Here is a 16,650-nt window from a genome sequence, read left to right as displayed (position 1 = left end):
TTCTGATATACTGTTTGCCCATGGCATTGCCCTACTCTATCTCTATAATCTCCTCCAATTCAACAATCCTCCAATGTTTCTCCACTTCTTCTCCCTTGTGCATGCCTGAGTTTTATTGCTCTATCACTGACTGCTGGACCTTCAGGTAGTGGCTTAGCACCCGCTTCTTGAGGGCAATTAGGTAGAGGCAAGAAATTATGCCCTTGCCAGCCATGCTCACATCCCACAACATACTTTTTTAATAAGCTCTGGAATTCTCTCTGTAAAGATCTCCGCTCCTGTGAGGTGAATTGGTGCTGTGGGCCGAGTGGCCATGTGACGAGGTGTGATATGTTGGGTGTGTGGGAGTTCTCCCGGGAGTGCGGGCAGAATGGCCGCACGTAAGAGTTGCTCAGGACACTGCATAAACTGTTGTTGCTTTCAGTGCTAGGTGGCCAGTCATTGGAACCCAGCATTGCTAGATGCTACATTTTGCTACAATAAAGGCGCTATATAAATGCATGCCTTTGTTGTTCCACTTTAACAGATTTCAGCACATTCAGCGACTCAGGGCGTGTACGTGGAGCAGGGAGTTTCTCAGCTCCGGGTGATTGACAGAGAGTGGGCTATAAAACGCTGTTCTCTGGGTTGTTTGTTCCTTTTCACTGCGGGCGTCTCCCCCTGTAAGGGGGGGGGAGATCATTCTCGCCTTTCTTTCTTCTTTCTGAGGTAAGAGCGCTGACCAACCGGCTCCTTACTACTGGAGTTTCTCTGTCCCTCTATCTCTCATGATGTGGCGATGCCAGCGTTTAACCTGGTGTTGTGAGACTTTTTACTGCCTCTATCTCTCAGTCACTGGTCTGTTTCTCAGTTATTTCCCGTGTAGTTTCCACGGGGCGGGGGGAAAGGCTGATTTTCACAATTCCAATTTTGACAAAAGCCCTGGGGAAATTGTGTAAATAGGCACGGGCACAATTTATCTGGACTTGCTGTTATATCTCGCTATTTTTCCCACTTGTCTCTCTCTCTCAGATTACAATGAAATCCAGTTGGAATATTTGTTGTTTTAAGGCTGTTCCATCATCCAGTTAGAATGTCAATGATCCAGCTTTGTCCAATGTCACTAGATATTCTTAACTCAATAATTCTCTTTGAACATCAGGGTCTCTCTCCCAGTCTTTTTTCTCACACCGCCCGCCACTGGAATCGGAGCGGGCGTGGGGCGGACAAGGGGAAGTTCCGTTGACCTCAGGCGGGATTTTACGGTTTTGGGACGAGCGAGGCCATAAAATCCCACTTCTCACTCTATCTTCCCTGCCACACGTCTGTCTCACTCCGTTTCCCGTCTCTCCGTCTTTCTCATTCTGTCAGTCTGTCTCTCTCTGCCTCCCTATCTTTGTCTCTTTCTCTGAATTTCTCTGCCTCTCTCTTCTCCTTCTGTCCCTTTAAGTATCTCTCCGTTTATCTCGCCTTTCCAAGTTTACTAAACAGTCTAAACAATGAAATTGCTTTTGGCTGACCTCACTATTTCCAGCATTTCCTGGTTTTATTTCAGATATCTGTAACATTTTGCCTTTGTCTCGTTGTCCACCGGGTTGTTGTGCCATGTTACTGAGTGTGAGCAGAGATGAGGCCACTGTAGCAATGGCATTATTGACAAATTAATGATTGACCTCAAATTCCACAGACTTTCGCCCTTTGATAGAAACCCCAGAAAGATTTGAAGTTCATCTGCAAACAAACTACAGCCCAAAGTAATTGTCTCATTACTGTTCCAGCAGAATAATAAACCACTGAAATATAAATCTCCCAGTAGTCTAGGTCATGCAGTCTATAACATTGCAGCCTGGGTGGTCCCATCCAGAAATATTGGTTGCACGCCCTCAGAAATCAACTCTAAGGAACCCTTCCTCTGCAGCCTCACAGCAGCCGAGGGGCAAACGGCCACTGGACCTACCTCCTTGAGCCCCCACAGGGCTCAACGTGTCAGACCAGGGTGCCAGGGGCTGTGCACTGTTGGCACTGCCAAAGTACGTGGCCTAAAGGAAGTCTGAGTGGAGGATCTGAGGGCGAATGGGGGGATAGGTAGGGGTCTTTTAGGGTGGGGTGCCTGAGTAGGGATAGGAGAGGCGAGGGGGGGCTGAGTGGGGTGGGAGGCGGGAGCTGAGTGGGTGGCTGAGTCGGATAGACCTCAAGCCTGCATGATGTGAGGGGTGGGGTGTTTGGATACTTCTCATTGCTGAGGGGTTGGTGGCGCTTCCTCGACCCTCGGGGTCCAACACACCAGGTCATTGCTTGTGAGGACCTGTTCGAAAACCTGCCACTGCAGATCCCGCTGGGGAGGCGGGGGAATAAAAAGGGCCATTTGACTCCGGGTGCAAGCCTGCTAATTACATTTAAATGTGTGGGTTTGAAAATGCATCGCGGGTGGGAACCCAATCGGGGCCGGCAGTGCAGCCTGGGAGGGTCACAGCGGGTTTGGCACCCAGCATAAAACCCGCTTTCCTGGTGACTTCCAATGCTCCGGGCCATCGCGATTCCTGATTGGAGTTAGTGGGCCCAAAGATTCCCCCCATTGTAACATTGAAAATAGGAACAAGAGTCAGCCATTCAACCCTTTGAACCTGCTGTGCCACACGATATATTCATAGCTAATCCTCTATCTCAAAACCGTACTCCCACTCTCTCCCCATACCCATTGACGTCCAGAGTATCTAGAAATCTATTTCCTTCTTAAATATATTCAGTGATTTTGCCTCCACACCCTTCTGTAGTCGAGAATTCCAAAGGTTCACCACTCTCTGAGTGAAGTCATTTTGTGAAAGGTGCTATATGAAAGAAAGTCTTTCTACCTATCACTGACTAGCTTCATCTTATCCATTTTTGTATCTTCTCTTTCCCCAGGGATGCCAGTCGGTGACCCAGAATTTCTCGCTTGCAGTAGTTAAATTTTGTAGTTCTATGGTGAGTACTTTCATTACAACCTAGCTGGGTCTGCAGTGTGAGTAATAGATTATTCTGAGGGTTGGAGGAGTTATTATCTATATAATTTTAACCTTTGTAATTTGGAAAAGGTCCTCGATTTCCAGAAGTGATTCATTTTGGTAGGAGAGTTGTGCAGAGGTAATATGTACGAAATGGGGCAATGTTAAAGAGGGTGCAGGAACAGGGTGACCTGGGCAGGTACATACACAAATAGCTGAAAGTAACAGCACAGTTGTGAAGGCTCTTACACAATCATGCAAAATCATTGGCATTTATTATTTAACCGATAACTTTGAAGATACTTTATCATAAAGGGTGAGAGACAGTGGGATGTCTGTGTGATTAAATCAACATGAGGAGTTATTGGGAATGAGTTCCAGATCCTCAGGATTTGTACAACTTTCTCAATCCTCACAGAATGTACTTTCCCTCTGTCACATTGACAGATCTCCCCTTACCCCACTTTAGTTTGTAATTCAAAACCCAAATTATTCTGCATGCTTTCTTCAAGGCTGTGTTTTTTAATGATAAGGATCTCTATTAATATCTGGCAGGAAACTAAATACAGTCTGAGAAAACCAAAAGTTTTACCAGATGTTGCAGTTTGTGCAGCTGGGGCAGGATGGGATGGTACGGCTAAGCGGTGTGACCCGGATGGGAGGAATTGAAACTAGATTCGTGGTAAATTTGAAGCCATGATGTGGAAATGCCGGCATCAGACTGGGGTGGGCACAGTAAGAAGTCTCTCAACACCAGATTAAAGTCCTACAGGTTTATTTAGAATCACGAGCTTTCAGAGCGCTGCCCCTTCATTACCTAATGGAGCAGTGCTCTGAAAGCTCATGATTCCACATAAACCTGTTGGACTTCAACCTGGTGTTGAGAGACTTCTTACTGTGGTCTTTGAAGGTTATCACGTTCCTGACAGTTGTTAGAAATATCCAGTGAGGAATGAGATTAGAAAATTGGGACTGTTTACAAATAAAAGTAGATTCTTCAACGATTGGTCAAGAATGAGATTAGAAATAATAAGGGTTGGTTAAAAATGAGATTAGGGATAGTATGTATCGGTTAGGAATGAAACCAGAAACTATTGGAACTGGTTATGTATAAATTCGGTGATTTTGAGAATAGGTGCAGACTAAAATGATCAAACAGTCCGAAGGATATATCAGTGTCTTTGCTGACAGAGGCAGTGAACAAATGTGGAAGGGAGTGGGCCAAGGTTAAGTGGTTGAGATTTTGGGATGAATACATTACTTGTGTTTTAAGCATCAGGACGTTTTGATGTAGGACCTGTCCTCATGATGCACTAGTTTGTCCATGGTCTGTGGAAGAGCAAGTTTAATGAGCTGAGTGGCATTTTCTCATTCCTTGATATTGATGTGATTCCTTGGCAGGAGGAGAGGAGAGGAGAATTCCTGCGCCCAAAGCAGGGGCACTAGTGCACTAATGCATTAGTGAGCAGAACAGTGATGAATGTATCTATCTGGAAAGTGAAGCCATTGAAGCTGAATAATTCAAGGCAATGAAAAATTGCCGGATTATTTGGCTTTGGTGGCATGAAGAGGGCTGAAGCAGCAAGAACTTACGATTACGATGCAACCTACAATACGCTACGATGCAACCTACGATAACGCTATGATAAAATCTACAAGACAACCTAAATACTATGTAACATACAAATGAGACCTACCATACAACATACAGTGCGACCTACAATGCAACTTATAATTCAATGAGCAAAAACAAAGAAATTAATGCCTATACAAATGAAACAAGTATTTTAATATTCTTTTTATTTGTTTTCTTTGGATAAAGTTGTTTGGTCAGCTCAGAAGGGAGGTCGGGGGGGTCAAAAAAAACAAGTACCCCCCCCCACGTTGTCTGCATTAGTGGTTAGCTGAAATTGGCAGAGGGGATTCAGCAGGGAAAAAACAAATCCCCCTTGCATGCAATATTTCACCAAACTGTCCGCATATTTTCTGTCTAAACAAAACTTCTAATAAAAATTGTAAAATCTGGAATGAATATAAATTGTCACTTTTCTGTTTCCAATATAATCGTCTATTTCTAGTAATGTGTGCATTCATCAAAAATACAATCTTCCCATAGCTTTTTCCAAATCATCGCATCCATGTTGCCCTCCAAGTCACTCGCCACTCTGACCTCGACAGATAATTGGCCATTTCCTCATCACCACTTGATCGTAATCTCTGAATAACCTATTTAACGTCTTGGTGGAGCGCCCTTTCCAAACACACTGAAAAGGTTAAGGTTTTAGTTTATTTATTAGTGTCACAAGTAGGCTTACATTAACACTGCAATGAAGTTACTGTGAAAATCCTGGGAATTGAACCTGAGTCCCTGGCGCTGAGAGACAGCACTGCTAACCACTGTGCCACCATGCCGCCCAAAAGAAACTAGGCAAGAGATAGCCAAGTCGTTATTACAGACATAAAAGAACAGAAGCGAGAACTCAGTTGAGCGCACATCTTCTTCATGCTGGGTTAACTTTATTACAATTCATACAGCTCTCTCTCCCCTCAGGGCTTTCCCTGTCTGGTTGATGCTTTGAATCTACAAAGCTGAAAAATAAATGGTTTTATTAAGAGCTTCCATCTCATAGAGGAGGCTTCAGGTGAATCAAAATCCAACAACCTGCTCTGAAACCAGCAATATAATAAGAGTAGCTTTCAAAAGGGCTATTCCTACTCAACCAACCTTACAGGACGAAAATATTGAAAAAAAAAGGGCAATAAGTTTGGATTTCCAAAGAACCTCAAAAAGGCAGGATGGCACGATGGTTAACACTGCTGCCTCACAGCATCAGGGACCCGTTTAGATTCTGGCCTAGAATCACTGACTGGAGTTTGTATGTTCTCCCCGTGTCTGCGTGGGTTTCCTCCGGGTGCTCCGGTTTACTCACACAGACTGAAGATGTGCGGGTTAGGTTGATAGGCCATGCTAAATTGCCCCTTAGTGTCAGAGGGACTAAAAGGGTGAATATACATGGATAGGGCCTGGGTGGGATGGTTGTCAGTGCAGGCTCAATGGACCGAATGGCCTCCTTCTGCACTGTAGGGATTCTATAAGATCAGGGTATGGTTAGTCATCAAAATGGACTGAAGCCAACTGAAAAACTGAACATATTGTCGGGGCATGGTGTTCCATAGGGATCGTCATTATTCACTATAATGATTTGAACTCAGAATTGTAAGTATAATTTCAAAATCTGCAGATGGCATTAAGTTGTGGAGTGTACAACTAGGAAGTTTGTAATAAAATTCCACAGAATTTAATACAGTGATTGACAAATGGATTTGCAACGTAGACAGGTAAGAAGTACTGCATTTTGCAATGAAATATATCAAGACCACATACTGCTCAAATAATATGAGGAAACAGGGTAAATGAAGTAAGGGAAATAAAAGCAAAAAACAGCAGAAACTGGAAATCTGAAATAACAGAAAATGCTGAAAAATCTTAGCAGATCTAGCAGCATCTGTGGAGAAAGAAACAGAGTGATCTTATATTACGCATTCACAATTCACTTAATGTTTAAAGTTTATTTATTGGTGTCACAAGTAGGCTTACATTAATGCTGCAAAGAAGTTACTGTGAAAATCCCCAAGCCGCCACACTCCGGCGCCTGTTCAGGCACACTAAGGGAGAATTTAGCATGGCCAATGCACCTAACCAGCACGTTTTTCAGACTGTGGGAGGAAACCGGAGCACCCAGAGGAAACCCATGCATACACGGGGAGAACGTGCAAACTCCGCACAGACAGCGACCCAAGCTGGGATTTGAACCTGGATCCCTGACGCTGTGAGGCAGCAGTGCTAACCACTGTGCCGTAATGTAATGTCACACATCAATACAAACATTAAAAAAGGGGGAGCAAGCACTGGGGATATTTTCTAGAGGGATAGAATTGAAAAGCAACAAAGTTATGTCCAACTTGTATCAAATTTTGGTTAGGCCACACTTGGAATATTGTGATGTGGAGATGCCAGAGTTGAACTGGGGTGGCAGTCTCACAACACCAGGTTAAAGTCCAACAGGTTTATTTGGAATCATGAGCTTTTGGATCACTGCCCCTTCATTAGGTGAGTGGAGAGCTAGGTTTCACAAACACGGCAAGCCAAGTTCCGCACACATGAGGACGGCCTCAACTGGCATTTTGGGTTCATATCACACTACATGTAACCCCCACCATTTGGCCTAGGCTTGCGAAATCCTACTAACTGTCCTGGCTTGAAACAATTTATACATCTTTAACCTGCGATTATCCCTCTCTCCACTCACAATGTCTGTAAAGACTTGATTACCTGTAAAGACCCGCATTCAACCATTATCTTGCAATTGTGTCTTTGTCTATATAAGTCCTGTTTGTGAAACCTACCATTCCACTCACCTGATGAAAGAGCAGCACTCTGAAAGCTCAAGATTCCAAATAAACCTGTTGGACTTTAACCGGTAATGTGAGACTTCTTACTGTGGAATATTGTGAGTAGTTCTTTTCACCATATTATAATAAGGGGTATAGAAACATTGGTAAATGTGTAGAAAAGCTTCATAAAGATTGATAATAGAACTGAGAGGATATACCTGTCAGACTTGTTCTCCCCCTTCTCCCCGTGTCTACATGGGTTTCCTCCGGGTGCTCTGATTTCCTCCCACAGTCCAAAGATATGTGGATTAGGTGCATGCTAAATTGCTTCTTAGTGTCCCAAGATGAGTAGGTTAGGGGGATTAGCCACAGTTGCATGGATAAAGTGGGGAAAAGAGCCTAGGTAAGGTATTCTGTCAGAGAGATTCAATGCAGACTCAACAGGCTGAATGGCCTCCTTTCTGCATTGTAGGGATTCTATGATTGGTTGAACAGCCTGGGATCCTTTCTCTAGAAAAGAGAGGTGGCCAGGTAAATATCTTTAAGGTAACAAAATGGTTTGATAAGTTAGATGGTGGCACAGTGGTAATGTTGATGGGCTGGTAATCCAGAGGCCCAAGTTAATGCTCTAGGGACATGGGTTCAAATCCCACCACGGCAGTTCATTTAATATATCTACAATATAAAGCTTGTCTCAGTAATAGTGACCATGTCACACCTATCATCGATTGTTGTAAAAATCCATCTGGTTCTCTATTGTCCTGTAGGGAAGGAGATCTGCCATCCTTACCTGGTCTGGCCTACTTGTGACTCCAGACCTAGAACAATGTGGTTGACTCTTAACTGCCCTCTGAAATGGCCCAGCAACATGACCATCCTCTTGAAAGAGTCACACTATACACAATAATTCCCCAAATATACAGCAACATTTGATAAGATACCACGTCAAAAGTTATCGGGAACGATAACAGTTTATGGTTGTGGTGAACCATCGTTGGTTACCACTGGGGGTTGTTCTTATGTTACTGTTGGGTTAGGGTGTTGTCACTGTGGGGGTTGTACAATGTTGTTGGGTTAGGGTGTTTACCTGTTGTAAAGGTTATTATGGCACATCCCGGTGGGGCCCCGCCTCCGGAGGAGAGGTATAAGACCCTCTGCTCCGGCAGGACCCCTTCAGTCTGAACTGGTGTATTCGTGTTAGTTAGTTCCATTGTTTGACAATAAAAGCCTTCAATACTGAAGCCTTGTTCCACGTGCTTGATTGTCGCGCATCAATTTTATTGTCAAACAGAAAACTCTCAGCTGTAAAAAAAAAGAGTATGGAACAGATCTTGAAACCAGATCGTCTGGCGTTGGACCCACGTGCGGTCGGTGCCGCTAACACCTTCGACCACTGGTGGAAGTGTTTCGAAGACTACCTGGCTGCCTCTGTAGCTATTACTACAGACAGCGACAAACTCCAAGTCCTCCACACAAGGGTAAGCGACATGATTTATCTCGCGATTCGTGCGGCTACCACTTACCTGAGGGCCGTCGAGCTCTTGAAGAAACGATACACGAAACCACCCAACGAGATACACGCTCGTTACCTCCTCGCTACACGACGTCGGCAGTCGGGCGAAACCATGGAGGACTACGCCAATGAGCTCCTGCAGCTTGCCAGGGGTTGCAATTGTAATGACGTATCAGCCGAACAATACATGTACGACCTCGCCCGAGACGCGTTCGTAGCAGGGGTAGGGTCCTCGTACATCCGGCTTAAATTACTGGAAAAAGGGAACCTCGACTTGACCCAAGCGATGGAGATGGCTGAGATGCTGGAAGCGGTGTCGAAAAGCTTGGCGCTGTACCCCGAGGACCACGTGGAGTCAACGTGGCAAGAGCAAGCTCAAATCCCTCCTCGCCCCGCAAACTCGCGCTCCCAGATCGATCCGACGACGGCGGCAGCTCCAGGCGGCCAGCGATGCTATTTTTGCGGTGGGGCCAAGCATCCACGGCAACAGTGTCCGGCAAGAACGGCAATCTGCAGCCAGTGCGGTAAAAAAGGCCACTACGGTAAAGTTTGCAGGTCGAAGTCCAAAAACGGCAGTGCAGCTTGTAACCCTCCAGAGCGGAGACAATCTCCTTCGGCGTCGCAGTACCCATGAGGTCCGACCACGTGCGAATCCAGGACGGCGCCATCGTGGCTGACGGAGGAGGAGGAAGACCACCAGGAGTCGCTGCGTTTGGCGCCCTCGCCCACGTGCGATTCATGGGGGCGGCCATCATGGTCCACGACGACTAGGAGCGACCAGCAGGGGTCCTCAGCATCAACATCGGCGGCATGCAGTGACGCCCAGGGGCCAACGGTGGCGTCGATCTCCCTGGACCAGACTAAGCACCACAGGCTTGAGAATTCAATGATGGATATCAAGGTAAATGGTCGTACTGTGAATTGTCTGTTTGACAGTGGGAGCACCGAGAGTTTCATACACCCTGACACTGCTAAAAGGTGTGGACTCCGGGTTCTACCTGCCAAGCAGACAATTTCCATGGCATCACGGTCCCGGTCTGTACCGATCCAAGGACGATGTATGGTAACTCTAGAGGTACAGGGCACAATTTACAAGCAATATAGGCTCCTTGTGTTACCTCACCTTTGTGCGCCAATTCTCCTCGGACTAAATTTTATGGTCCACATGAAGAGTGTGATCCTACAGTACGGTGGGCCACTCCCTTCACTGGCAGTAGGGAATCAGCCGCAGCCTCCAAATTGCCCAAAGCGCCCCGCATGCAATCTTTCCACTCTGAAAATCACTACACCATCCCTATTTAAGAATCTGGTACCAGGCTGCAAGCCCATCGCTACTAAGAGTAGGCGTTACAGCGCTGAAGACCGGATCTTTATTAGATCTGAGGTTCAGCGGCTCCTCAAGGAAGGGATCATACAGCACAGTGCTAGTCCGTGGAGAGCGCAGGTCGTGGTAGTCAAAAGCGGGAACAAACCTCGGATGGTCATCGACTACAGTCAGACCATTAACCGTTATACGCAGCTGGATGCGTATCCTCTCCCGCGCATTTCTGATATGGTCAATCAGATTGCGCAGTACCGAGTGTTCTCTACCATAGACCTTAAGTCCGCCTACCATCAACTCCCCATCCGCCCAGAGGACCGACAATATACGGCTTTTGAGGCGGATGGTCGTCTATACCATTTCCTCAGGGTTCCATTTGGTGTCACCAATGGGGTCTCGGTCTTCCAGCGTGCTATGGACCGAATGGTGGACCAGAACGGGTTGCGGGCTACCTTCCCGTACCTGGATAACGTCACCATGTGCGGCCATGACCAGCAGGACCATGACACGAATCTCCAACACTTTCTGCGCACTGCATCTCGCCTGAATCTGACCTATAACAGGGAGAAGTGCATATTCCGTATGCGCAGGTTAGCCATCCTTGGATACGTGGTGGAAAACGGGGTCATTGGCCCTGATCCAGACCGTATGCGCCCCCTTACTGAACTTCCCTTGCCCGCTAGCACGAAAGCACTGAGGAGATGCCTCGGGTTCTTTTCGTACTATGCGCAGTGGGTCCCCAACTACGCGGACAAAGCTCGTCCGCTCATCAAGTCCACGACCTTCCCACTTACGCCGGAGGCCCAATTGGCCTTCAAGGCTTTGAAAAGCGACATTTTGAAAGCCACGATGCACGCGGTGGATGAATCCATCCCTTTCCAGGTGGAGAGTGATGCATCTGATTTCGCCCTAGCCGCCACACTAAACCAGGCAGGCAGGCCCGTCGCGTTCTTTTCCCGCACCCTTCAAGGCCCCGAAATTCGGCACTCAGCGGTGGAGAAGGAGGCTCAGGCCATTGTGGAGGCAGTCAGACACTGGCGCCATTACCTGGCGGGGAAGCGGTTCACTCTGATCACGGATCAACGATCCGTGGCGTTTATGTTCAGTAACACGCAGAGGGGCAAGATCAAGAACGATAAGATCTTGCGGTGGAGAATTGAGCTCTCCACCTATAATTACGATATTATGTATCGTCCAGGGAAGCTCAATGAGCCCTCGGATGCCCTCTCGCGCGGAACATGCGCCATCATGCAGGAGGACCGCTTGAAGGCCCTCCACAATGACCTGTGTCATCCTGGAGTCACCCGACTCTACCATTTCGTCAAAGCCCGCAACCTGCCCTACTCGGTGGAGGATGTCAGGTCAGTGACGAGAAGCTGTCGGATTTGCGCAGAATGCAAACCGCACTTTTATCGACCAGACCGGGCACAATTGGTCAAGGCCACTCGCCCTTTTGAGAGGCTGAGTGTGGATTTTAAGGGCCCCCTTCCCTCAACGGACCGGAACGTCTATTTCCTCAACATAATAGACGAGTACTCCCAGTTCCCGTTTGTTGTCCCCTGTGCGGACACGTCGACTGCCACCGTCATTAAGGCATTCAGTGAGCTTTTTACCCTGTTCGGGTACCCCTGCTACATTCATAGCGACAGGGGCTCGTCGTTCATGAGCAACGACTTGAGGCAATTCCTGCTCTCATTCGGGATTGCCTCTAGTAGAACCACGAGCTACAACCCTAGGGGTAACGGACAGGTGGAAAGGGAGAATGCTACAGTCTGGAAGGCTGTCCTACTGGCACTGAAATCCAGGGGCCTTCCAGTCTCCCGTTGGCAGGAGGTCCTTCCAAATGCGCTCCATTCTATCCGCTCCCTCCTGTGTACGGCAACCAATGCTACTCCCCACGAGAGGATGTTCTCATTCCCTCGGAAGTCGTCCTCGGGGATCTCATTACCAGCCTGGTTGACGTACCCAGGACCCGTCCTTCTGCGGCGACATGTGAGGGCTCGCAGGTCCGACCCCTTGGTCGAACCGGTCCAACTCCTCCACGCCAACCCTCAGTATGCCTATGTGGCATATCCTGACGGGCGAGAGGACACTGTCTCCATTCAAGACCTGGCGCCCGCAGGGGACGTAGCAACTCCTGTCGCTCCCATACCCCTTGTCACGAATCCCCTACTACTCATTTCTTCCCCAGACGTGGCGCGGTCAGCACCGGGACCAGTGCATAACAGTTATACTCCCATGTACAGCTTGCCTGAGACTCGGAGATCGGCGCCACCACCGAAGGTTCCAGGATCCCCTGCACCATCGCCTCACCAGGGCCAACCGGCCCGGGAGTCCTTGAGGGGACAGCCGGACGCTGTTTTGGAGAGAACGCCACCGCAAGCACCTGCTCCGGTTTCGCAACCGGTGTTGAGGAGATCACAGCGACGGTGCGGTCCTCCAGACCGTCTGGACTTGTGAATTTTGTACATATGACCTGTTTTTTGCACCCCGCCGGCCTTTGTTTTTAAAGGAGGGGTGAATGTGGTGAACCATCGTTGGTTACCACTGGGGGTTGTTCTTATGTTACTGTTGGGTTAGGGTGTTGTCACTGTGGGGGTTGTACAATGTTGTTGGGTTAGGGTGTTTACCTGTTGTAAAGGTTATTATGGCACATCCCGGTGGGGCCCCGCCTCCGGAGGAGAGGTATAAGACCCTCTGCTCCGGCAGGACCCCTTCAGTCTGAACTGGTGTATTCGTGTTAGTTAGTTCCATTGTTTGACAATAAAAGCCTTCAATACTGAAGCCTTGTTCCACGTGCTTGATTGTCGCGCATCAATGGTGCAGGGCATAACATATTCGCCTCGATAAAAGATCGGCTGTTTGGCAGAAAACAAGGAGTATGGAGGAATGGCTTTTTTTTTGATTGGCAGGATGTGACAAGTGGAGTCCCACAGGGGTCTGTGCTGGGGCCTCAACTTTTTACAATTCAGATGAATGACTCAGATGAGGAGAGCGACGGCACGCAGTTCAAGGGCAATTAGGGATGGGCAACAAATGCTGGCCTTGCCAACGACACTCATCCCATGAAAAAATAAAGAAAAAAGACATAGAGAAAATGTTTCCACTTGCGGGGGAAACCAAAATGAGAGGTTATAGATATGTGAGAGTCGCTAATTAATCCAAGAGGGAATTCTTCCTTCAGGGAATGGTTAAAAATGTGGAATGAAATACAAAACAACTTCTGTCCATATAGCACCTGTAACATAGCAAACAAGGTATTGAGGCCAATTACATCGTTTTATTCACAGACAAGCTGAATATATGTCTGTGGTAGAAAGGGTTTGAGAAAGAGGGTGGGAGGTGCTCGTGTCAAACATAAATGCGTTGGGCCGAATGGTCTCTTTACGTGCTGTGGAGCAGATGTAATTTCGATGGTTCACAAAGACACTTTCAAAGGGTAATGAGGATTGGCAATACCACCAGCCTTTATACTCACAGCTTGAGAATTAATATTCAAAATATTAATCATCCTCTCCTGAAGTTGCTGTCATGTCCTGGTCTCATGTCTGCTGCTGGGAACTGATCACATGGCTGCTTTCCAGTGTTTCACTGGTCTACGGTTTCTCCTAATGGATGAATGGCTCCCCTACAACAACAATTTGCATCAGTTGTAGAGACTTTAATGCTGAAAAACTTCCAAAAATCATTCAGGCAAAAATGAATGTCGATCCAATCACGTGCGGATGAGGGTCAGGGGTGCATTTTATGAAGGTCTTTAATGAGATAAGGAAGGAAGGTGGAGATTCAAAGGGGCTTTATGCAGAGAGTTAGAATCTGGAATACACTGCATGAAAGGATGGCAAAAGTACATTTAATAGCAACTTTCAAAAGATAAATGCATACAGATACTTGAAGGAAACAATTACAGGATTACAAGTAAGAGCAGGGGAACATGGAGTGAATTGGAAAGCTCCTTCAAAGGACTGACTCCGGCCTGGCGGCTAAATAACCTCCCTCTGCGAGTGAAATGCAGCCCTAGAGGGCCCAAGGAGCGGGAGCGCAGCACAGGAAGGGACGAAGGACAGAACAGGGCCCAGGGGGGCTGAAAGAGAGAGCAGGGCCTGGCCTGATCCATGTTAGTAGAGGGGCCACAAAAACTCAGGGTGAGAGTGGGCCTAATTCGGTGTGAGAGAGAATTTGTGTGTTTGAGAGAGAAGGGAGAGTGTGAGTGTGTGGAAGGAAGGGAATGTGTGAGTGTGTGAGAGGGAGGCGAGTGTGTAGCATGTGTGGAGAGGGAGAATGTGAGTGTGAGAGATAGTGTGAGTGTGTGGGAGAGAATGACTGTGTGGGGTGAGGAATCGGTACATGTGAGAGAAGGGGGAGTGTGTATATGTGCGTGTGTGAGAGAGAAGGGAGAGAAGGGAGAGAGAGTGTATCTGTATCTGAGTCCCTCGCAGCCTTAGGGTTCTCATTCACCCTCACACAAATACACACACACAATTGTGAGGGTGAGCAAGAGTCTTGAAGCTGTGAGTGAGAAGAACATTGAAATGAGGCCTTCCAGGCGAATGGTGGACAAGACTGGTCCGGTGTTTCACTCCTGAAGAATAATTCATTCTTCCGATCAGACATACTTTACTCCATGAGCACAAAATCTCAGCAGACAAATCATTTTATTGCAGAGTGTGATGGAATGGTAGCTGAGGCCCACTCAATAAGGAAGTTCATTTTCTCTCACTTCCTCTTTTCTCTGTATCTGGCATTGGGTCCGGATTGGCTGCAAGTCTCCGCCCATTCTGCAGACTGCACTGCTCCGTAAACAACTTTTCAAACATTCCCATCAGCTAAATCTGCCGGCTGCGTTCTGCTGAAAGAGTGGAGAGTTGATTGTGTCACATTCTGATCCACGGACCACTCACTTTGCACCATCCTCCATTTTACCATCCTCCATTAAAGTGGCTGATATGTAACAATACCAGCCAACTGGCTCACACTGGCTTCTCGCCAGATTGGTGGGGATAATAGGGGCGAGGGGAAATGTGACCAAGGTTAAAATATCTCCTCCATTTCTCCAAAAGTTACTCCTCGAAAATAGCATTGTTCATCATTTTCTTCATCAATCTTTACCAACTCACTCGTGCTGATTCCCTTCTCAAATCACTGAAATTACCCCTCTCCTAGTGGCTTAGTTTCACCTTAAATTTCTTTGTCCTTTTCTCTAACTACCATATATACTCATGTGAAAGTCAACCACGTGGTTTTTGGAGTAAGAAACTGTCATTTTTCATACACTTTGTGCATACATGCACCAGGATTTCAGGGAACAAAGTCCAAAAAATTGAACGCTGAATTCTAATCCTGGAGATTGACTTTCATTGTAAATACTGGTAGGGACCTGGATCAGAATCCCACAGTTTATTATGAAGCCAGACTAGACCCCAACAACTCTAAGTTCTAAGTTATCACCATTTCAGTTCCAACTAAGCAACATTCTTGTTATAAACTTAGAACCCACTGTAAATATAGTTAGTAATCACAAATATTCTTGCTATAATGAGGGTTTAGGGTTTTCAGAGAGCTATGGAGCTTTCAGAAGCCTGCAAAACTCTCCTAATTTCAACCAGAACAGCCAACCTCCAAATCCTTTCTGTAAAAAACCTGTTTCCCACCTTCAGAAAATCCAGGACTGCACGTAAACCACAATGTCACATGACCCTGTTTATCACTCTAATCTGAAATCTCAGGAGAACTTAAGTAAACAAAAGTCCATTGACACTACTTCTGATAATTAAACCTAATTACATTATGATCACTATTAGCCAGATGTTCTTCTCTGCAACTCACACCATGTGCCCTACTTCATTCCCCAGAAATAAATCTAGATCCCCTTCACTCCTGCTATGCTTGAAGCATTCGCAGTGGTTCCCAAAGGGTGCGGCGCGCCACACTGTTGTGGCAAGAGAGGATGGCAAATGTGGTGGGAAGATTCAAGGACAATCAAAGAAACATTTAAACATGGTTTAAACAAGCATTGTTTTATACTTTCTGGATGTCCCATCATCATATTATAAAGTAGTTTTCACATTCATATCCTGATACACTGACCATTCGCTTTACACCATCCCCGATTTTACTTTCATTAAAGTGGCTGATATGTAACAATAAACAATAACTGGCTTCTCACCAGGTTGGTGGGGATAATAGGGGTGGGGGAAGAGATGTTACCAGGGTTAAAATAACCCCTCAATTTCTATAAGTAATAGATAACATAAGGAAGAGAGATATACTCTGATATATTAGTCCATGCCATGAAGACGCGGCTACTAAAAGCGTCACATGTTGGGTGTTCTCCTTGGAACGCGGGCAGAGTGGCCGCATGCCCTGCATAAACTGCCGTTTTCAGTGCTTGGTGGCCAGTCATTGGAACCCAGCATTGCTAGATGCTACATTTTGCTACATTAAAGGCGCTATATAAA

At 46.7% G+C, this 16,650-nt stretch overlaps 1 long non-coding RNA gene across 1 annotated transcript; it reads left to right on the top strand.

The window, feature by feature from the left end:
* Window positions 1-343: 343 nt before the first annotated feature.
* LOC144508031 (uncharacterized) lies at window positions 344-5,001 on the top strand. Its single transcript, XR_013500198.1, has 3 exons — window positions 344-708; window positions 2,884-2,943; window positions 4,365-5,001. It is a non-coding gene; the product is annotated as an uncharacterized LOC144508031 (long non-coding RNA).
* The last annotated feature ends 11,649 nt before the right edge of the window (window positions 5,002-16,650 follow it).

Source organism: Mustelus asterias, chromosome 19 (genome assembly GCF_964213995.1).
Source record: "Mustelus asterias chromosome 19, sMusAst1.hap1.1, whole genome shotgun sequence".
Taxonomy (NCBI): Eukaryota; Metazoa; Chordata; class Chondrichthyes; order Carcharhiniformes; family Triakidae; genus Mustelus; species Mustelus asterias.
This window is presented reverse-complemented; position numbering and strand designations above follow the sequence as displayed.